Source organism: Rana temporaria, chromosome 3 (genome assembly GCF_905171775.1).
Source record: "Rana temporaria chromosome 3, aRanTem1.1, whole genome shotgun sequence".
NCBI lineage: Eukaryota > Metazoa > Chordata > Amphibia > Anura > Ranidae > Rana > Rana temporaria.
The window spans coordinates 141,095,067-141,118,305 of record NC_053491.1 but is presented as its reverse complement, the minus strand read 5'-3'; the positions used below and the strand labels follow the sequence as shown (position 1 = coordinate 141,118,305).

The following is a 23,239-nucleotide window of genomic DNA, read 5'->3' as shown; positions in this document are numbered from 1 at the left end:
TTAATCACCCCAATTCCGACTCTTTCACCCCGGACCATTTTTCAGCTTTCAGCATTGTCATATTTTGAATGACAATTACTCAGTCATGCAACACTGTACCCAAATGAAGTTACTTTTTGCTATATAAATGTAAAAAAGACCAATAATTTTGAAAATGCTTAGTTTATATTTAAAAATGTTAAAGATAAATACTCTTTCTTCATATACAGTAAAACCTCGGATTGCGAGTAACACGGTTCACAAGTGTTTCGCAATGTGAGCTGTAAAAAAAAAAATCCTGATTCGGTTTGCGAGCATTATCTCGCAAGACGAGCAGGATTCAAGCCTTTAGGGTTTTCAGTATTGCATGTGGCCAGAGGTGTCAGGGCACTGGTGACGCTCGGTGACACTCAGAAACACTCTGTTCCTGAGAGTCTATGAGTGGTCTCTGAGCATCTCTGAATGTTTCTGAGTGTCTCCGGCGCCCCCCACCTCTGGCCACATGCAGTACTGCATACACTAGCAGTGACACTGGAACAAATTATCTCAGTTTTCATTGATTCTTATGGGCAAACTCGCTTTTTTGATATAAGAGTGCTTTGGATTGCAAGCATGCTTCTAGAACGGATTATGCTTGTAATCCAAGGTACTACTGTATTTAGGCCAAAATATATTCTGCTACATTTATTTGGTTAAAATAACAACAAACAAATCACTGTATATTATTTAGTCAGAGTGAAAGCTATATAGTCTACAATATGTGGTGTATATCTATCTATCTATCTATCTATCTATCTATCTATCTATCTATCTATCTATCTATCTATATATATATTTGAAAATTGATCAGTCCTGAAGTACCGACTTCCTATGTCTATTCTTGAGGCCCTAAAATACCAGGACAGTACAAATACCTCCCAAATGACTCATTCTTGAAAAGAAGACAGTCCAGGGCATTTAGTAAGAGGCATGAGGAGTTTTTTGCAGTTGTAATTTTTGTCACAATTTTTAGGAAAATTAAGAAATTAAATACATTTTATTCTCACAAAGTTGTCAACTTAATTTGTCTTAACAAGTTATTTCTCACACACAGCATGGGCGTACTTACAATTGCACTCAAAACAGCATTTTGCTATGCCTCATGAGTATGGGGATACCACAGGTGTGACTTTTTCACACCCTATGCATTGAGGGGCCCAAAATCCAGGGAGCACCTTCAGGCATCTAATTTCCTGACTACCCATTACATTTTTGGAGGCCCTGGAGCACCAGGGCAGTGGAAACACCCATAAAATGACCACATTTGGTATTTTTAAAGAGGCACGAGAGTTTTTTAAAGACTTAATTTTTTGCCAAAAGTTTTTAAAAAATGCAGAAAGAATTTTTTTTTTTTCACACAAAGTTGAAGAGTACTGGTGCTACCTTGATACCAGGGATACACTCAGCTATACACTTCATTGAATTACTAAGGACTTCAACGCCATTACCTATTATCCTTCCCATATCTATGGATTAAGGTTATTTAGGTTGGCGATCGTTTAGGCAGATTTACCCATCTGCCCTTCTATGTCCGATCTACTGCACTGTAGGTATTAGCTGAGTGTATGAATATATCCCTGGACTAGGTTAATTGTTCATTGCTTACCAGCAATTGACTACCATACCATTATATGCAACTTGGTTTTGCAATTTCATGATAATACTCCCCTATCTGGTTGAAACAAAATTTCTCTGGGAATTACAACCTACGATAGGTAAACAAGAGACCGCTCGTTGATTATCACCAACGCGGGACACCCTGTAATGAGATATCTATGCTCCTGAGGAAGCGCTAATTCCAAAAGCGCGCAACATGTCGCGCAAATCCTCCTGTTCCTCTGGATAACCATCTGGTCACTTGTGATATAACATTTTTATAATTATGCTTTCCATTTTAAGCTTTTTATGTTAGAATCATACAATGAATGTGAACCGTGTGTGGTAAACCAGTTGTTAATTCAATTTCACTCCGTGATTTTTTATTCATAACTGTCTCTATGATATTTCTGTATCCATAATAAATCTTTTCTAGTTTTCTACATTTTCTGTATCGTGTGCCTTTAAAGCCCAACTCACTAGTCCCTAGTTCAATTCTACAATATCGGGGCGGTGGCACACCTAGTACCAGTGCATCCGTACTATCACCCTACGTTTGATGTACATGAAATTAGGTTTTTCTTTCATGAATAAACAGGCCAGGATTGGTGCAGGCACCTCTAAATACCCCCGATATTTTTTGTGTGAATGCTGCAGGGGTGAATGTAAATGACAGGCTGGGCTCACAGGATGTGGGCAGTGTAATTTAAACCTAAAAAGGACCTCCAGCATTGGCCTAGGAGAAAGTTAGGGACAGTGCTGGAGCATTAAGAGGGTAGGTAAAAATTGGGATATTTCTTAACATGAGGGGTGCGTCTGGCCCCCTGGTCTGCATGCAGGGTGCCGGACACATGGATTCCAATTAGGGTTTGTTTCTTTTTTTTCAGCACATGATTAGAGCCAGAGGTTCTGGTAGGCTTAAAAAATGGATCGGCTCAGGGCGCAGAGCACTGCGCCAGAAGCCCACCCTGTTGTGTGACAATAGTTAATGAATATTTTCTATTGTAACACTGATTTTACTCCCGTCTAATCAGGTCATGAGACCCGTCACCCGATTGGCCGAAAGGAGATCCGATCGGATTGGCCGCCAGGAAGAAGAAGGTAGAAATGCAGGGGAACTGATAAAGCAGCCACCCACAGCCCAGAGAAAAGCTGCCACCACTGCCCACTGCTCTGCCCGCAAGATGGGGTATGTGCGGGGCCCCGACTGACTAGGGGGGAGGGGTGCCACCCATGAGCCAACCGACCGACCAGAGGGGCTGTGTGTTGGTGCCGCCACTGGTTTTCAGTATCTCACAAAGGTGAGTACACCCCTCACATTTTTGTTAATGTTTTGTTAAGTAATGTTATGTAAAGTAGTGAGTGTACAGATTGTATAACTGTAAATTTTCTGTACCCTCAAAATAACTCAACACACAGCCATTAATGTCTAAACCACTGGCAACAAAAGTGAGTACACCCCTTAGTAAAAATGTCGAAATTGGGACCCAAGTGCCAATATTTTGTGTGGCAGAAAAAGAAAAAAAACCACACATCTGCAGAGAGATAGTGCTGCACACCCCGAAAATGTGAAATATAGATTTTTAAGACACGTATGTACTTATTTATCAAGGCAATTTTGAATATAAGTGATTACATTTGTTGACTAGCTTAAAGGGGTTACTCCATGCCCAAGAGGGTTAAGGCAGTGCTGGCAAATATTGGTGGCCACACAAAATATCAAGGGTATTTCCCCCAATGGGGTTTTTGGGCAGCTCAATTATTGAATTGTAGACAATGTATAAAAAAGGGGTTTTATTGTATAATAACACGTACAAAAAGAATGTTCTAATAGTCAAGATATGAGTTTTGGTACAAAAGTATTTAAAATTCCATACATATAGGTTTTGGTACAAAAGTATTTAAAATTCCATACATATAGGTAGCAGCAAAAAACAACAAATTGTCATACAGCTTGGCTTGTGGCAATTCCTAACGCGTTTCAACCCTTAATCGGGTCTTCTTCGGAGGTTTTGTTGTAGCTAAGAGAGATTTGCAGAATTATTAAATTAATTCAGATATTCCCGAGACTTATATTATGTATCAAAAAGAAAATGTAGTTACCTTAGCAAACCAAAGGTATAGACATATGCATTAGATTTTATCGGATTGATAAGAACCAGGTTTCATGAAAAGAAAAGCAGGGTTCAAAAATATCTTATCCACAATCTGCAGATAAGGGATAAGATATTTTTGAACCCTGCGTTTCTTCTCATGAAACCTGGTTCTTATCAATCTGATAAAATCTAATCTCAGGAATATCTGAATTAATTTGTATTTAATCCACTTTTATCCCCTTATTGTTTCATACACTTTCATACACTATTGCTACAATATAATCAGATTTTCAGTGAAATGTTTGGTGTTTTCAATCACTCCAGCACACTTCTCTCACACCCACCACTTGCACCTTACCCACATAACACACCTCCTAAGAGCTTATTCCCACACATTGACACATTCTCATGCTTTTATATATTTTTATGTATTTATTTTTTAACACATTATTTCCCCACACATCGTCTTACTAGTTTGACATTATTTTGTCTACATTTTATTTTTTATATTTTACATTTCATCGCACACACCAGCCCACACTTTGTAACTGCTCACGCATGCTACAATCTAACCACCTTTCTATCAACTTTTCTATCACTTTTTCTATCACCATCCTCATTCTTTTTCACGCTTTCACTTGTCACTTTTCACTCCTCACATTTTCAATAAAAAAAATAAATTTTGAATAAACACTTAATTAAAAAAAATAAAAATTAACTAAATTAATCTACAAAATCAATAAATAGAAAATTAATATAATAATAATCTAACTTAAATTTGTTTATATTTATTCTTTAGGATTTATGTATTCATGTATTTCCGCTTTATTATATGAAATAAAACTAGTTGATGTGTAGTGTTCCCTTAAGGGACTTCCATGACAGCCAACTATATATTCATACATAAATAATTATATATTTTAATGCTTAGCTGCAGGTTTCTGACCCTCTCCCCGGCCTACTACCATCAGTGGTACTTTTGTGTGACCCAACCCCTGGAAAAAAAAACTCCACACCATAATCCCCCCTCCACCAAATGATTTGGACCAGTGCATAAAGCAAGGTCGATAAAGACATTGATAAGTGAACTTGGGGTGGAGGAACTTGACTGGCCTGCACAGAGTCCTGAGCACAACCCGACAGAACACCTCTGTACCGAATTAGTGCTGAGACTGCGAATCAGGTCTTCTTGTCCACATTAGTGCCTGACCTCACAAATGCACTTTTGGAAGAATGGTCAAACATTCCCATAGACACCCTCCTAAACCTTGTAGACAGCCTTCCCAGAAGAGTTGAAGCTGTTATAGCTGCAAAGGGTGGGCCAACTCAAAATTAAAACCCTACAGACTAAGACTGGGATGATATTAAAGTTTATGTGCGTGTAAAGGCAGTCCCAATACTTTTGGCAATATAGGTTTTTTTATATATATATTTATATATATATATATATATATATATATATATATATATATATGTAGCGCTACCCCTGGAGGAGCCGCTGATTTGTTATTGGGATCGGCATATTGAGTTACCTTAGTGTGGCGTATGGGTGCAGTTGGAGAACAAAGCAGTGAGCGAAGGTGCAGACAGTGAATAAAGGGTTTTCCAATGCTTTATTCCAGGCCAAACACGGCCAACATCAACATTAAATGGGAAGAGCAAGTTGATGAAGAAAAGGGAGAACCTTGCAGTGTCAGGCCCGATATTGATTGAGCAGTCTTTGCTCAATAGAGTAACAAATTATTATTCGTCGCCACTCTAGTTGGAGTGGGTAAAGTGCCCCCAGGCAGACCCCCCTCACAAGCCTGGCAGCCGAAGTGTCACTTAGGATTTGCTGGGAGGAAGAGATCTAGGGCCTCTGCCACAGGCCAATTACTTTAGGTGAGCTAGATGGATAAATGGAGCGAATCCTCCCAGTAGGTTTTAGCATAGGTCACCAGATGACAGCAAAACGTACCTGTCAACATTCCGGTCACCAGATCCCCGATTGGTTCGTTCAAGCCCTGTTGGACAACCTGCCTCCAGGTTCCCCTCAAGCCGACCCCCCAATCGAACGGCACCCAGCCTGGGATCCTCTCAAAAGAACTGGGGACCCAGTAAGTCACTGGAGTCCCTTTTTACCTCCGGATGAGGGTTTGTGTATACTGCAATTCTGGCCTGGTGGGCCGCGCCCGCGAAACTTGCCTAGCACATGACACCTGTCACAGATATACCCTCCCCCAGCATGCCTTGCGAGGGAGAAGCTCCTCTAATTGGCTGCTGGGGAAAGTTGCTCTGCCAGAACCCCTCTGGTGCCAACTGCTGGCCAGGGATGGTATTGCATCCCTGGAGCACAGACTGACCCAGTGGATGTTTCTGGAGTGACAGCAGCCCCAATTTTAGCAAATTGTGAATGGGAGCAATGTAACTCTCCCATTCCCCACTAACTTTAGCGTAGTGCCCATACTGAAAGCAAGGGGGCACTACACACACACATATACACATATATATATATATACACATTATATATATATATATATATATATATACACACACACACACACACACACACACATACATACATACATACATACACACACTGCAGATTTTGTAAGTTTGCCCACTTACAAAGAAATTAAGGGTTAAATGGTCAAGACAGAATATCAACCAAAAATCCAGAAAAAAACATGATAAAAATTTTATAAATGGAGTTGTAGTTCAGTGAGTAAAATAAGTATTTGATCTCCAAGCAAAACATGACTTAGTACTTTCTGGCGAAACCCTTGTTGGCAAGCAAAAGGAAAGACATTTCTTGTGGTTAGTGACCACGTTTTTACACATCTCAGGAGGGATTTTGGTCCACTCTTTTTTACAGATCTTCTCTAAATTCTTATGCCGCGTACACACGATCAGTCCATCCAAAGAGAATGGACCGTTTTCATCGGTTAACCGATCAAGCTGACTGATGGTCCGTCGCGCCTACACACCATCGGTTAAAAAAACGATTGTGTCAGAACGCGGTCACGTAAAACACACGACGTGCTGAAAAAACTAAGTTCAATGCTTCCAAGCATGTGTCGACTTGATTCTGAGCATGCGTGGATTTTTAACCGATGGTTGTGCCTACTAATGATCGTTTTTTTCCCCATCGGTTAGGAATCCATTGGTTACAAGTTGGCTTTTTTTTAACCGATGGTTAAATAACCAATGGCGCCCACACACGATCGGTTTTGACCGATGATAACGGTCCATCAGACCACTCTCATCGGTTTAACCGATCGTGTGTACTCTGCATTAAGGTTTCTTGGCTGTTCGTTTGCCAACTCGAAGTTTCAGCTCCCTCCCTACATTTTCTATATGATTAAGGTCTGGAGACTGGCTAGATTTACAATACATGGCCCTGTCCAGGGCCGGACTTACCATTGGGCTTGACTTGGCTCAAGCCCATGGGCCCCACCCAATAGGGGGCCCCGGACTCAATCGCGGCAACCCCCCGTTCAAGGCAATCCCCTCCCGCAATTTCGAGGCAATCCCCTCCCGCAATTTCATGAGAATCCCCTCCCGCAATTTCACAGCAATCCCCCGTTCGCGGCAATCGCGGCAACACCTCCAGCTCAATGACTTTGGTGGATGGATGTAATCCTTGGCACCCCCCCGCTCAAAAACTTCGATGCTCCAGGGAGGAGCTGCAGCTGTGTAAGGGGGCCCCAAAATAGACTGGCAACCCGGCGCCGACTTTGGTCGATTGGTGGATTCCCCCCCCTCAACAACTTCGATAGGTTTTTTGTTTGCTCCAACCCCCCCTCCCCCGCTCAACAACTATGATCGGTCGGCAGTAACAACCCACCCACCCTTTTCTGCTCCAGGGGGCCCCTTCGATTAATAAGCCCAGGGGCCCCCACCACCCTAAGTCCTGCCCTGGCAATGTCCAATGGCCCCTTAATGTGGCAAAGTCGGCCTGTACCTTTAGCAGAGAAACAGCCCCAAAGCATAATGTTTCAAAGCTGTGCTGTGGTCAGATGAGACCAAAATTGAGCTCTTTGGCATTAACTTGACTCACCGTGCTTGGAGGAAGACAAATGCTGACCGTGACCTTAAGAGCACTATCCCCACAGTCAAGCACAGAGGTGGAAACATGATGCTTTGGTGTTGTTTCTCTACTAAAGGTACAGGCTGACTTTGCTGCATTGAGGGGCCAATGGATGGGGCCATGTTGTGGCTGGGTCTTCAAGCATGACAATGACCCAAAACATACCGCCAAGGCAACAAAGGATTGGCTCAAGAAGAAGCACATTGAGGTCATGGAGTGGCCTAGTCAGTCTACAGACCTCAATCCTATAGAAAATGTATAGAGGAAGCTGAAACTTCAAGTTGCCAAGAGACAGCCAAGAAAAAAGATCTGTAAAGAAGAGTGGACAACAATCCCTCCTGAGATGTTTGCAAACCTGGTCAGCAACTACAAGAAACAGCTTACTTCTGTGCTTGCCAAAAGGGGTTTCTCGACCAAGTACTAAGTTGTGTTTTGCTTGGGGATCAAATACTTATTTTACTCACTGAACTGCAACTTAATTTATAACATTTATTTTAAGTGTTTTTTCTGGATTTTTGGTTGATATTCTGTCTCTATCATTTAAAATACATCTATGATAACAATTATAGACCCTTCATTTCTTTGTAAGTAGGCAAATTTACTGAATCTGCAGGGGATCAAATAATGATTGTATATATATATATATATATATATATATATATATATATACATATATATACACACACACACACACACACATACAGTGGGGCAAAAAAGTATTTAGTCAGCCACCAATTGTGCAAGTTCTCCCACTTAAAAAGATTAGAGAGGCCTGTAATTGTCATCATAGGTATACCTTAACTATGAGAGACAAAATGTGAAAACAAATCCAGACAATCACATTGCCTGATTTGGAAAGAATTTATTTGCAAATTATGGTGGAAAATAAGTATTTGGTCACCTACAACCAAGCAAGATTTTTGGCTCTCACAGACCTTAATCTTCTTCTTTAACCACTTCCCGACGGCCGCATGTATATGTACGTCCACAATATGGCACGTACAGGCAAATGGGCATACATGTACTTCCTTGCCTTTCCGCGGGTCGGGGGGTCCGATTGGGACCCCCCCGCTACATGCGGCGGTCGGGTTCCCTCGGGGAGCGATCCGGGACGACGGCGCGGCTATTTGTTTATAGCCGCTCCGTCGCGATCGCTCCCCGGAGCTGAAGAACGGGGAGAGCCGTGTGTAAACACGGCTTCAACGTGCTTCACTGTGGCGGCGTATCGATCAATGTGATCCATTATATAAGGGAGACTCGATCGATGACGTCAGTCCTACAGTCACACCCCCCTACAGTTGTAAACACACACTAGGTGAACCCTAACTCCTACAGCGCCCCCTGTGGTTAACTCCCAAACTGCAACTGTCATTTTCACAATAAACAATGCAATTTAAATGCATTTTTTGCTGTGAAAATGACAATGGTCCCAAAAATGTGTCAAAATTGTCCGAAGTGTCCGCCATAATGTCGCAGTCATGAAAAAAATCGCTGATTGCCGCCATTAGTAGTAAAAAAAAAAAAATTAATAAAAATGCAATAAAACTATCCCCTATTTTGTAAACGCTATAAATTTTGCGCAAACCAATCGATAAACGCTTATTGCGATTTTTTTTACTAAAAATAGGTCGAAGAATACGTATCGGCCTAAACTGAGGGGAAAAAAAAATGTTATATATATTTTTGGGGGATATTTATTATAACAAAAAGTAAAAAATATTGCATTTTTTTCAAAATTGTCGCTTTATTTTTGTTTATAGCGCAAAAAATAAAAACCGCAGAGGTGATCAAATACCACCAAAAGAAAGCTCTATTTGTGGGGAAAAAAGGACGCCAATTTTGTTTGGGAGCCACGTCGCACGACCGCGCAATTGTCTGTTAAAGCGACGCAGTGCCGAATCGCAAAACCTGGCCTGGGCATTAAGCTGCCTAAAGGTCCGGGGCTTAAGTGGTTAAGAGGCTCCTCTGCCCTACACTCATTACCTGTATTAATGGCACCTGTTTGAACTTGTTATCAGTATAAAAGACACCTGTCCACAACCTCAATTTTATATGGTCAGATGAAACCAAAGTAGAACTGTTTGGTAGAAACACAACTCGTCATGTTTGGAGGAGAGAGAATGCTGAGTTGCAACCAAAGAACACCATACCTACTGTGAAGCATGGGGGGTTGCAACATCATGCTTTGGGGCTGTTTCTCTGCAAAGGGAACAGGACGACTGATCCGTGTACATGAAAGAATGAATGGGGCCATAAATCGTGAGATTTTGAGTGCAAAACTCCTCCCATCAGCAAGGGCATTGAAGATGAAACGTGGCTGGGTCTTTCAGTATGACAATGATCCCAAACACACCGCCCGGGCAATGAAGGAGTGGCCTAGCCAGTCTCCAGATCTCAACCCCATAGAAAACCTTTGGAGGGAGTTGAAAGTCTGTGTTGCCCAGCGACAGCCCCAAAACATCACTGCTCTAGAGGAGATCTGCATGGAGGAATGGGCCAACATACCAGCAACAGTGTGTGACAACCTTGTGAAGACTTACAGAAAATGTTTGACCTCTGTCATTGCCAACAAAGGATTAATACCAAAGTATTGAGATGAACTTTTGATATTGACCAAATACTTATTTTTTACCATAAATACTTTCCAAATCAGACAATGTGATTTTCTGGATTTGTTTCCACATTTTGTCTCTCATAGTTGAGGTATACCTATGATGACAATTACAGGCCTCTCTCTCTCATCTTTTTAAGTGGGAGAACTTGCACAATTGGTGGCTGACTAAATACTTTTTTGCCCCACTGTATATATGTATATACACACACACAGTATATCTCAGTGCTGGTATCATTTAAAGTGGAGGGCCGGAGTTAAAAAAAAAAAAATTAAAAGTCAGCAGCTACAAACACTGTAGCTGCTGACTTTTAATAAGGACATTTACCTGTCCAGGGTGCCTGCGATGTCGACAGCCGAAGCAGAGCAATCGTTCGGGTCTCGGCTGCCCCGCCGCCATCCTCGTGAGGGAATCAGGAAGTGAAGCGTTGTGGCTTCACTTCCTGGTTCCCTACTGCGCATGTGCGAGTGTGAATGGGCGGATGTCTCCTGGGACACACAAAGTCCCAGAAGACACTGCTCCCCATTTCCCAGGAGGCAGCGCGATGAGTAGAAGAAAGAAGACCACCACAGACAAGGAAGTGGCAGATTATCTGCCTAGTAACAGCCACTTCTGGTAAGTATAAAACATTTTCATTTTTTATTTTAATGTAGCCTTTTTGGCTATTTTTTTTTTTATAGGGTGGACCTCCACTTTAAGTTCACATCCTGATCAACTATGTACATGGCAAGAATTTTAGCAACCATTGTTGTAGATTGTTACCCATTTCAGTTCTAGAGATAGTTATCTAGGTTTACAATGTTACTAATTGGAGGATGCTTCCAAACCAACTACCTGAGCAGTCTAACTGCTGTAATAGCAGTGAGAAAACGAATCAGTAATTGAATTAAAATGAAGTACTTACTGCAGGGGATGTCTTTAATTTGGCTCCAAGCTCTGGGGATGGGGGAGTGACCCTGAATAAATAACACCAGATACTACTTCTGAGGGTGTTTTACATACAGTGTACAAAACTCCTCCAGGTTGCAATGGTTGCAAGAAAGTAACATTTGAATTTTCAGTAGAATTGTAGGCATGTGTTTTTTTTTTTTCATTTTGGATTAACCTCCCTGGCGGTATGATTATTTCAGATTTTAGGTGCTGAAAGCGGTACCATTATTTTGCAAGGAAATTTGGCGTTTTACATTGTAGGCCTGTAATTCTTAGGAATAACTCACTTAATCTGTCCAAACAAGAGTCTAGTAGACATATCCCGGGTATAATAAAATTTGAAAAACAAAATCATAAATTATAATATAATAACTATAAATAATTATTACAAATAATAATAGAATTATAATAAAAAATATTCAATAATGTAATCAAATCAAAAACACTGACATTTGCTCAGTTGCAGAATTGTCGCTGTCATTACTTTTATTTTTTTATGTTGAATTTCCCCACAAATCGCTATCGCACAATTCTGCAAGTGATTATAATTTATTATCGCTGTTTTCTAGCTGCTCTAAAACCACTTTTGACATAAAGGGACACTTTTGGTTGCTATGGACAATCTACAGTTTGTAGGGAGAAAGAACAGTTTTTATTATATAAAAGTACATGTAGGACACTGGGCAGACCACTAGGGACAAGGGGGGTGTGTATTTTTTACATACAGTACTGTAATCTATAAGATTACAGTATACTGTATGTAATGTGTTTGTTTACTTTTTTGAATTTTGCGCCGTTTTCCGCCCTTGTGCGTCCTAACGTCGCAGGGAACATAGATCGGCGGCACACGGGCACTGTGAATCGAGCAAGGAGGACAAGGCTCGCTCACACAGCGCGGTGGCATCGCAGGATCCAGGGACAAGGTAAGTAAACTCTGCCTGTGGACACTGCGAGGCGATCCTGAGTCTGGCTCGGGGATACCGCTTTTGGTCTTGAAATCTTACCCTGAACCAGACTCGGGAATACCACCAGGGGGGTTAAGCAAGAGAGAGTTATCCTCCAATGGGGAGAGTTTCCTTCATGTTCTGTCGCATAGCCTCAACAGGAAGTGAAAAGAAATTCCTCTTAATGAATGGAAATTTAGGGCCTAATCCTCAAAAACCCAGCGCAACGTAACTTTTTCCATTTAAGTTACACCGCCGCAAAATCTCTAACTAAGTGCCCGATCCACAAAGCACTTACCTAGAAATTTTGAGCGGTGTAACTTAAATCCAGCCGGCGCAAGGCGTTCCTAATTTAATGGGGCGAGTCCCATTTAAATTAGGCGCGCTCCCGCGCCAGACGTACTGCGCATGCTCCCGACGTCATTTTCCCGACATGCTTTGCACGGTTTTACGTTGCGCCGGGTTTTGAGAATCGCGACGGGCGTAAAAAAAAAATACGAGTTGCGGCGGGAAAAAAAAAAATTTGAAAAAAAAAAGACAGCGACGCGGGAAAGAAGGGTCTACTTTTACAAGGCCTAAACAGTTTAGGCCTTGTAAAAGCAGCCCTAATATTGCGACGGCAAACTAATACTTACGGAGAAAAAACGAAGCGTAAAAGCTTCGTGGATCTCCGTAAGTGCTAATTTGCATACCTGAAGCGGCATTCCGACGAGAAATGCCCCCAGCGGCGGCTGCGGTACTGCATCCTAAGATCCGACAGTGTAAGTCCCTTACACATGTCGGATCTTCTCCCTATCTATGTGAAACTGATTCTGTGGATCAGTTCCATAGATAGAAACAGGGATATGACGGCGTATCAGTAGATACGCCGGCGTATCCCTTTTGAGGATCAGGCCCTTAGTCACCAGAACTTGTGTTTTCATTGGAAGATTACCCTTTTATTTCTGTTCTGGTGGCAACTGCAAATTTGGGATTTTCTTTTATTTCTGGTTATAATGGTAAACAAGACAAATAGAGAGGTGAAGCTCCCTAATGGGGACACAGACAGCAAAAAAAATAAAAAGGTGTTCTACTCCACCTCCATTCTAAAACTAAAAAAAATAAGTAGCAATAGGAGGAAGGAGATGGACAGCCGCACTCCGAAATAACTTTTCAAAAAAGTTGTCTTTTATTTTCAAGCAGGAACATGCATAATCACCACAACCATAAACCAGGACAGCCGACTAGTTTCGCACTCTTGCTAGTGCTTAATCATGGCTGATGATTAAGCACTAGCAAGAGTGCGAAACTAGTCGGCTGTCCTGGTTTATGGTTGTGGTGATTATGCATGTTCCTGCTTGAAAATAAAAGACAACTTTTTTGAAAAGTTATTTCGGAGTGCGGCTGTCCATCTCCTTCCTCCTATTGCTACTGCTACGTGCATTGCCAGCACCTTGGTAATCCGACCGTCCCTGATTGTCTATAGGGCTCACCTGGAGCGGTGAAAATCTTCTAAAAAAAATAAGTGTTCCCTTCCTTATAAAGTTATACTTTATTGACAATGGAAATGCAATGGCCATTTTATTAACAAAATATTACAAGATAACTTGTGCAGGAATTACACACTTTATTATATTTTATGAGGGTGCCATTTCCATGTTAAATATTTACCCCACTAACAACTATTTGTGAGGCAAAACATAGAAACATAGGTTGAATTCCTCCTCCCTCAATGTCAAATTAACTCATTTCATTTGTAATAAATTGCATAGAAGATGGATCACAAAAAAAAAAAAAATATTATAGGATTGTTATGGCAATTGATAATTAGATATTCACCATGTTAAATAATTTCAAATAGTTGTGGTTAAAAAAGGCAGAAATATTGCCAAAGTGATAATTTTTAATTACTAATTAGGAAAGCAAAACAGGGTGAATAAAATGCATCTGGCAAAGGGACATAATCTTCCAAAGCTTGAATTTTAAACATTTTGTTTCTAGTTAACGATACAAGTATGACCTTTACACTCCTTTTGCATTTTAAACATTTGCATAGCTTGCATTATGCATTAGCTCTCTATTATTATTATTATTATTGCACAATACACATTTTTGCACATAACCCTGTACATTTATATTTTGTACATACATACAAAAAAGAATAAGAAGAATAGTAAATAATAATAATAATAATATTTTTCAAATAATGTTCAATATACAAAATTATAACAGCTGAAATAGTTTTGTCATGGTAATCTTATATCTAGCTACTAATAATTACCGTATATACTTGAGTATAAGCTGACCTGAATATAAGCCGATGCACCCAATTTTACCACAAAAAACTGGGAAAACTTATTGACTCGAGTATAAGCTTATGCCACGTACACACCATCACTTTATGTGATGAAAAAAAACGACACTTTCTGTGAAGTAAAAAATGACGTTTTTGAAACTTCAATTTTCAAAGACGAAGTTGCCTACACACCATCGTTTTCTCACAATGATCTTGCAAAGTGAGGTAACGTTCCACCACGTTTTACCATTGAAGCTTGCTTCATAAGTAGCTTCTGGGCATGCGTGGATGAAAAAACGTCTTAGAAAACGACGTTTTTTGCTACACACGGTCAATTTCTGTGAAGTAAAAAGTGCACTTTTGAAAAACGACACATAAAATTGAAGCATGCTTCAATTTTTTTTGGTCGTTTTTTACAAGACATAAAACGACGTTTTCCCCCACACACAGTCAATTAAAGTGACGTTTTTAAAAACGTCATTTTTTTTCATCACATAAAGTGATGGTGTGTACGCGGCATTAGGGTGTCCATCTGCATGCCTCACTGTGCCTCACTGTGTCCATGTGCATGCCTCACTGTGTCCATTACTCACTGTGTCCATTACTCACTGTGTCCATTACTCACTGTGCCCATGCCTCACTGTGCCCATGACTAGACTGACGTTTAAAGCGGAGGTTCACCCATAGCTTACACATTTTCCCCTTAGCTTCATGCTCGTTTTGTCTAGGGGAATCGGCTATTTGTTTTAAAATATGATCCGTACTTACCCGTTTACGAGATGCATCTTCTCCGCCGCTTCCGGGTATGGGCTGCGGGACTGGGCGTTCCTTCTTGATTGACAGTCTTCCGAGAGGCTTCCGACGGTCGAATCCATCGCGTCACGATTTTCCGAAAGAAGCCGAACGTCGGTGCGCAGGCGCAGTATAGAGCCGCACCGACGTTCGGCTTCTTTCGGCTACGAGTGACGCGATGGATGCGACCGTCGGAAGCCTCTCGGAAGACTGTCAATCAAGAAGGAACGCCCGCTCCCGAAGACCCATACCCGGAAGCGACGGAGAAGATGCATCTCGAAAACGGGTAAGTACGGATCATATTTTAAAACAAATAGCCGATTCCCCTAGACAAAACGAGCATGAAGCTAAGGGGAAAATAGAAAAAAAAACGAATTGGGTGAACTCCCGCTTTAACATGGGAGTCTATGGAAGGGGTGCCCGGCTTTGAAAAATTGGTGCTCCCCAGCTATAGGTCCCCAAGACAACAAACTTTGCACACTTGTAGAGGAGAAATTGGGCTACATGTGTGCTAAGTTCCGGGTCCAAGGAACCTACGACCAGCCGGTACCGGGTCCCCAAATTCACCAGAGAAACGACCATTTGACATGAGAGTCTTTGGAAGGGGTGCCCGGTTTTGAAAAATCGGTGCTCCCCGGCCGTAGGTCCCCCGGACAACAAACTTTGCACACTTGTAGAGGAAGAGTGGGGCTACATGGGGTCCAGGGGACCTACGGCCGGCCGGTACCGGGTCCCCAAATTCCAGGAGATAAGGCGCAAAAAAAGGTGACTCGAGTATAAGCCGAGGGGGGTATTTTCAGCACAAAAAAAATTGCTGAAAAACTCGGCTTATACTCGAGTAATATATACGGTACGTCTAAATTGGACACTGAAAATACACTCTGACATTGATATTGCAGGAAAACAGCTAGGACAACCAAGAAAGAAAAAAAAAAAACATAGATAACAAAGCTGATCAGGATGTCTATGCATGCAACAAACTCAACCCAGCAAATACCATTGAACTTTAGATAATAAAACATCTGTGCTGAATGAATGAGCCCACACACAAGACGTGACGCAATAAGGATACATTACCTGCTTATTGGAAGGAGGTGTTGGCCCTGAAGATTCATTTGTGTACAGCTGCAGAGATTACAGACTGCCTGTGCTTGTTGCCTGTCAGGAGTGTCACAGTCACTGGAGCTGTAACTTTATTTCTCCTCTTTACATCTACAGAGGAAGTACTGCTGGTATCAGGAAGGAAGCTTTAACCACATTGATTATTCATTTGATTACATATTTAGAAAAGCTACGGACCACTTCCCCTGGCTACAGCCTAGACTATATCAGATATATCATCAAAAATGATGTTTGTACAATTCATGCAATAGCATAAAAATCTGTACAAAATAGTGTTATGTATGTTTATCTATGCTGAGTGGTGATGTCATTTCTAATACTTAGAAGGTAGTTATGTTACCTTACTAAAAGATATCTAGAATGACAAAAGAGGTTGCTTATGTCTCTTAGCAAAAAATGAAAACGGCCCTAATTTATAACTAGCTTTTAGAGTAAGGCCCCTTTCACACTGGGGCGGGAGGCGCGGTGGCGGCATAGCCCCGCTAAAAATAGCGGTGCTATACCGTCGGAATTGCCGCGGGATTCGGCCGCTAGCGATGCAGTATTAACCCCCGCTAGCAGCTGATAAAGGGTTATGCAGAGGCGCATTGCGGGCGGTATTACTGCGGTTTCCCTTTGTTTTAAATGGGCTTTCACATTGAGAAGGCTGGGCAGGAGATTTTCAGGCGATATTTAGGCGCTATTTTTAGCGTGGTACCGCCAGAAAAACTCCTCAGTGTGAAAGGGGCCTAAGGTGCACATGGAAGGGCTTTGCACTGAGCAAATAAAACAAAATGTATTTGCCTGCACACTTATTATCAAGCCAGAAGAAAATCTAATTAAAGGGTAAATTCACCTTTAACCACTTCAATACAGAGCACTTTCACCCCCTTCCTGCCCAAGCCATTTTTTAGCTTTTAGTGCTGTCACACTTTGAACGACAATTGCGCGGTCATGCAACACTGTACCCAAATGAAATGTTTATCATTTTTTTCCCCACAAATAGAGCTTTCTTTTGGTGGTATTTGATCACCTCTGCGGTTTTTATTTATTACGCTATAAAGAAAAGAAGAGGGACAAGTTTGAAAAAAAACACAATATTCTTTACTTTTTGCTATAATAAATATCCAATTTTTTTTTTAAACAAATTTTTTCCTCAGTTTAGGCCGGTATGTATTCTTCTATTGGTTTGCGCAAAATTTATAGCGTCTACAAAATAGGGGATAGATTTATAGCATTTTTATTATTTATTTTTTACTCGTAATCGTGGCGATCTGCGATTTTTATCGTGACTGCGATATTGCGGCGGACACATCGGACACTTTTGACACATTTTTGGGACCATTCACTATTTATACAGCGATCCGTGCTATAAAAATGCATTGATTGCTGTATAAATATGACTGGCAAGGAAGGGGTTAACACTAGGGGGCTGTCAAGTTGTTAATGTGTTTCCTAGAGAGTGATTTTTACTGTGGGGGGGAGGGGACTGACTGGGGGAGGTGACGGTCTCCTCTCCCTGACAGGACACGGATCTGTGTGTTTACACACACAGATCCACGGTCCTGCTCAGTTACTGGGCAATCGTGGGTGCCCGGCGGACATCGCGCCAGCCGGGCACGTGCATCAGGTTCCCAGTGACGTGCCCCCTAGTGGCTTGGGAAGGCCCAACGTCATATGACGTCCACCCAGAACAATAGGCTCATCGCTGTGGAGTAGTGGTTAGGGGAATAATAATGAATGCAATTTTTTTAGCAGGAAAAAAAATGCATTGTTTTTTTCCCTATGGGAGCCTACAAGAATTGCACCCTCAAAGAGTGGATGATGGGTGTAATGTCCGGCTTCTGCTCTGACACGTCCTTCAGCTTTCTGCTTGCACCTCTGTACAGGCGTTTATTCAAGGCCCATACACACGATCAGACTTTTTGACGACAACGGTCCGACGGACGTGTTTTAGTGGACAATCCGACCGTGTGTACGCTCCATCGGACAATTGTTTTCGGTTTTTCATCTGACAAATGTTCGCTGTGAATGCTATCAAACTTTCCGGTAACAAATGTCCTACGTGGGCTAATCCGATCGTGTGTACACAAGTCCATCGGACTAAAGTCCGAAGTACAAACACGCATTCTGCTGGGAACCAATGCTAACCATCAGTCAACAATAGCAGAAGTTGCCCAAAGGTTGGCAGTAAAGAGCTGAAAAAACACGTGATTTGGCTGAAAAAGTTCCACCGTGTGTATGCATTCCAAGTTCACAGCCAACGCCTATTCGGACCAAAATCCACGGAAAAGTCAGATGGAAGTCCAATCGTGTGTGTATTAGGATGCTGGTATGGTTTGGATGATCTGTATGCTCCACACCTTTGATTGTATGGTCCGTAACGATGCAGTGTATTCATGGCATAAGGATCAGCAGAGAGATCTCCATAGCTCAATACCATTTGGTTTTATTAAAAATTACACTTACAAAAGTAGTTGTAATACAAGCATATATAATGGGGTCAGATCGTGAGTTCCATCTACTGGAAATTACGTTGCTACTCATCCCTCTTCACGTGTTCCGCCCCTCCCGCTGGGCGTCTTCAGAAACAGGCAGGAGCACTGATTCCCACTTGAAAGATTTATCTGCACTGGCAATTAAGGACTATATGAGTTAAGATTGTTGCACTAGCACTTTATTTACATTATCTATTGTATATGTATGAACACTTTATGAGTTTGTTTATTGTACTATTGAGTTAAAGCAGGGGTTCACCCTGTTAAAAAAAAAAAAAATGTTTTTTTTTATTAGACCATTACTTTCGGCATCGTAGCGCGAGCTACGGTATGCCGGTCCTAAATTTTTAATCCCCGTACTCACTGTGCTATCGTTGATTGAAGAATCCGGGGAATGGGCGTTCCTATGGTGAGAGAAGGTGATTGACGGCCGGCTCTGGCACGTCACGCTTCTCCGGAAATAGCCGAAATAGGCTTGGCTATTCACGGCGCCTGCGCATAGCCTGTGCGCAGGCGCTGTGAATAGCCGAGACCTACTCCGGCTGTCTTCGGGGAGCGTGACGTGCCAGAGCCGGCCGTCAATCATCCTCCCTCTCCATAGGCACGCCCATTCCCCGCGGGAGTCGGATTCTTCAATCAACAATAGCACAGTGAGTACGGGGATTAAAAATTTAAGACCGGCATACCGTAGCTCGCGCTACGATGCCGAAAGTAATGGAATAATGAGGTGAAGGAGGGTGAACTACCGCTTTAAAGTGGTTGTAAACCCTGTTTACACCACTTTTACCTACAAGTAAGCCTATAACCAGACTTACCTGTAGGTACCTTGAAAATCTAAACGTGCAGAGTTTAGGAAATATTCAGTATATGCGCTGCTGCTGACGTCATCAGAGCATGCGCACTGAAGAAACAGGCCACTGGTTCAGTTCCTTCAGTAGCTGTGCTGTGACCGGTGGCTCCCGTACGGGAGTGAGATCATCGCGGAAGTACCTCCGGTGGAAGGTGTCCGCACTGTACTCGGAGGGCCGCCGCCGATCCAGGGCATCGAACTAAGGTAGGTTTTTCATAATGAGCTAGTATGCAATGCATATTGGAAATTTTAAAGCGTCGCCTATGGACATTTTTAAGTAACGAAGTTTGGCGCCATTCCATGAGTGTGCGCAATTTTAAAGCGTGACATGTTAGGTATCTATTTACTCAGAGTAACATCATCTCTCATATTTTACAAAAAAATTGGGCTAACTTTACTGTTTTGTTATTTTTTAATTCATGAAACCGTTTTTTTTTTCACAAAAAAAGGCGTTTGAAAAATTATTGCGCAAATACCGTGCAATGACCGCCATTTTATTCCCTAGGGTGTCTGCTAAAAAAACATATATAATGTTTGGGGGTTCTGAGTAATTTTCTAGCAAAAGAATGACGATTTGTACATGTAGGAGAGAAGTGCCAGAATAGGCCCGGTATGGAGGTGGGTATTAAAGCCCTGTATTGAAGTGGTTAACTGCTTGCCGACCAGCCGCCGCAGTTATACGCCAGCAGGTTGGCTCTGCTGGGCGAGTGCACGTAGCTATACGTCACATCGCCCAGCAGCCAATAGGGGCGCACACCCCCTACCTACAGTTAGAACACACCCAGGGAACATACTTAACCCCTTTCCCGCCCCCTAGTGTTAACCCCTTCACTGCCAGTTGCATTTTTATATTAATCCAATGCATTTTTATAGCACTGATCGCTATAAAAATGCCAATGGTCCCAAAAATGTGTCAAAAGTGTCCGAAGTGTCCACCATAATGTCGCAGTACCGAAAAAAAATCGCTGATCGCCACCATTACTAGTAAAAAAAATAATAATAAAAATGCCATAAAAATACCCCCTATTTTGTAAACGCTATAACTTTTACGCAAACCAATCAATAAACGCTTATTGCGATTTTTTTTACGAAAAATATGTAGAAGAATAATAACTGAGGAAAAAAAAATGTTTTTATATATTTTTGGGGGATATTTATTATAGCAAAAAGTAAAAAATATTAATTTTTTTCAAAATTGTCGCTCTATTTTTGTTTATAACGCAAAAACTAAAAACCACATAGGTGATCAAAAAAGGATGGGAAAAAAGGACGCCAATTTTGTTTGGGAGCCACGTCACACGACCGCGCAATTGTCAGTTAAAGCCACGCAGTGCCGAATCGCAAAAAGTGCTCTGGTCTTTGACCAGCGATATGGTCCAGGGGTTAAGTGGTTAATAAGCGCTTATTGCGATTTTTTTTTTTTTTACCAAAAATATGTAGAAAATTTACGTATCGGCCTAAACTGAGGAAAAAAATGATTTTTTATATATTTTTGGGGGATATTTATTATAGAAAAATGTAACAAATATTGTTTTTTTTTCAAAATAGTCGCTCTATTTTTGTTTATAGCGCAAAAATTAAAAACCGCAGAGGTGATCAAATACCACCAAAAGAAAGCTCTATTTGTGGGAAAAAAAGAACGTCAATTTTGTTTGGGAGCCACGTCGCACGACTGTGCAATTGTCAGTTAAACCGACGCAGTGCCGAATCGCAAAAAGGCGCCTGGTCCTTTAGCAACAAAATGGTCCGCGGCTTAAGTGGTTAATAGACTTTGGAGTAAGGCTGTAACATAACAAAATGTGGAAAAAGTGAAACACTGTGAATACTTTCCGGATGCTCTGTAGCCGTTGCTTTTAAAAGGTTGAGCACCCCTGTTGTAGAGGGATGAAACCAGTGTTCAGACACGAGTAGGAGCAATCCTGCCAGGAAGCTTGCAAAGCCAACAGCCATTTATAGGAGGCAGAGGGATTCCGCACCCCACAGCTTCTGCTGTCATGAAGGAAAATGCATTAAAAAATACATGGACATGTGTTTTTCATGCATTTTTGTTGCGATTCAATTGAAGTCTATGGAGCCACAAATGCGCTGTGGCGTGTGTACAAAAGTCCCTGCCCCTTTCCAAAAAATGCACTGGTGGAAACTGCATGGATGGGAATGTGACCCATAGAAACTAATGTTCAATGGACTGGAGTGCGTTTTTCTGCAAATCTGAAAATACACACAAAAAATGCACAGGTGTGAACCTAACCTTACACATGCCCCTTGCATGTGATTGGGGGAATGCCTCCACCGCCTATGATGGGCACCAGCTCAGACAGCGTCTTGGTTTGCTGTTTGGGGGACCTACGGCCGGGGAGCACCGATTTTTCAAAGCCGGCCACCCCTTCTATATACTCTCATTAGAGCGGCACAATTAATTGTCAAGAATCGTTATCGCGATCTTTTTCCATTGCAATTCTTGACACAGGGTTTCATGATCTTTGACATGCAAAGAATTTCCTCTCTGCTCTCAGCCAAAAGTTAAAGTCTGGGCAATCTGCCAAGTCTGGGCAGCCTGCCAAGTTTTGAAAACATTCTTTATCAGTGGAAAGTTAAGTCTAAACATTGTATCACATCAAAGGAATAAACTTCTGTATGTAAATTAGGAACGTTTAACCACTTAAACACCAAACCTTTTTCTGACAGCTCTTTTCAAGTTAAAATCATTATTTTTTTTTGCTAGAAAATTACTTAGAACCCCCAAACATTATATAATTTTTTAGTAGAGACGCTAGCGAATATAATGGCGGTTGTTGCAATATTTTATGTTGCACTGTATTTGCGCAGCAGTCTTTTTAAATGCAATTTTTTTGGAAAAAAATTCTTTAATGAATTGAAAAAAAAAAAAAACCTAGCCAGTAGAGTTAGCCCATTTTTTTTTCTGTAGAAATGTAAAAGATTTTACGCCGTGAGAATCGTGATCTTCATTCTAAGCAAAAAAATTGTGATTCTCATTTTGGCCAGAATCGTGCAGCTCTAACTCCCATGTTAAACATAAGTCTAGTCATGGACACAGTGAGGCATGGGCACAATGAGGCATGGACACAGTGAGGCATGGGCACGGTGAGGCATGGGCACGGTGAGGCATGGGCACAGTGAGGCATGGGCACAGTGAGGCATGGGCACAGTGAGGCATGGGCACAGTGAGTAATGAGCACAGTGAGGCATGGGCACAGTGAGGAATGAGCACAGTGAGGCATGGGCACAGTGAGGCATGGGCACAGTGAGGCATGGACACAGTGAGGCATGGGCACAGTGAGGAATGAGCACAGTGAGGCATGGGCACAGTGAGGAATGAGCACAGTGAGGCATGAGCACAGTGAGGAATGAGCACAGTGAGGCATGAGCACAGTGAGGCATGAGCACAGTGAGGCATGAGCACAGTGAGGCATGAGCACAGTGAGGCATGGACACAGTGA

At 41.8% G+C, this 23,239-nt stretch overlaps 1 protein-coding gene across 2 annotated transcripts in view; it reads right to left on the bottom strand.

Moving 5' to 3' along the window:
- The window catches only part of PIK3CG (phosphatidylinositol-4,5-bisphosphate 3-kinase catalytic subunit gamma), a 73,367-nt gene that overhangs the window by 41,544 nt on the left and 8,584 nt on the right, over nucleotides 1-23,239 (bottom strand). Inside the window, exon 1 of one of the 2 annotated variants that reach the window (XM_040343531.1) lies at nucleotides 16,410-16,643. The exons of the other annotated variant lie outside the window; for it this stretch is intronic. The gene's annotated coding sequence lies outside the window, so the exon portion shown is untranslated. Of the gene's footprint in view, nucleotides 1-16,409; nucleotides 16,644-23,239 lie in introns of those variants that run through there. 2 annotated transcript variants of the gene reach the window in all.